The following is a 351-nucleotide window of genomic DNA, read 5'->3' as shown; positions in this document are numbered from 1 at the left end:
TTTTGCTAGTTCTTTTGGTTTGCCTTCCTGATCAGTCCTCGCCTGTGGACTGGCTTTAGCTATTCTGTGTCACCCAAGGCAAGAAGACCGCCCGCCTGAGGAACATCAAAGCTGCTCTAGTTTTTTGGTCAACAGCTTAACAGGTGCTTGGCTAGCGGCTGTTTCAACTATTTTAAGTCCACAGCAAAAGGTTTAAGAACTTAATTAGACAAGGGGGAAGTGTTTAAACTTAAAAAATGCCACTTAAATAAAAAATAAAAATTAAAAAAAAATAAATAAAAAGAGCATTCAGGTCTGTATGTCATGTACTGTGTTTGGTATTTCAAAAGACCATCCTGATTTAAGGTGCCA

Source organism: Pterocles gutturalis, unplaced genomic scaffold, assembly GCF_000699245.1.
Source record: "Pterocles gutturalis isolate BGI_N339 unplaced genomic scaffold, ASM69924v1 scaffold40206, whole genome shotgun sequence".
In the NCBI taxonomy this organism is placed as follows: Eukaryota; Metazoa; Chordata; class Aves; order Pterocliformes; family Pteroclidae; genus Pterocles; species Pterocles gutturalis.
This window is presented reverse-complemented; position numbering follows the sequence as displayed.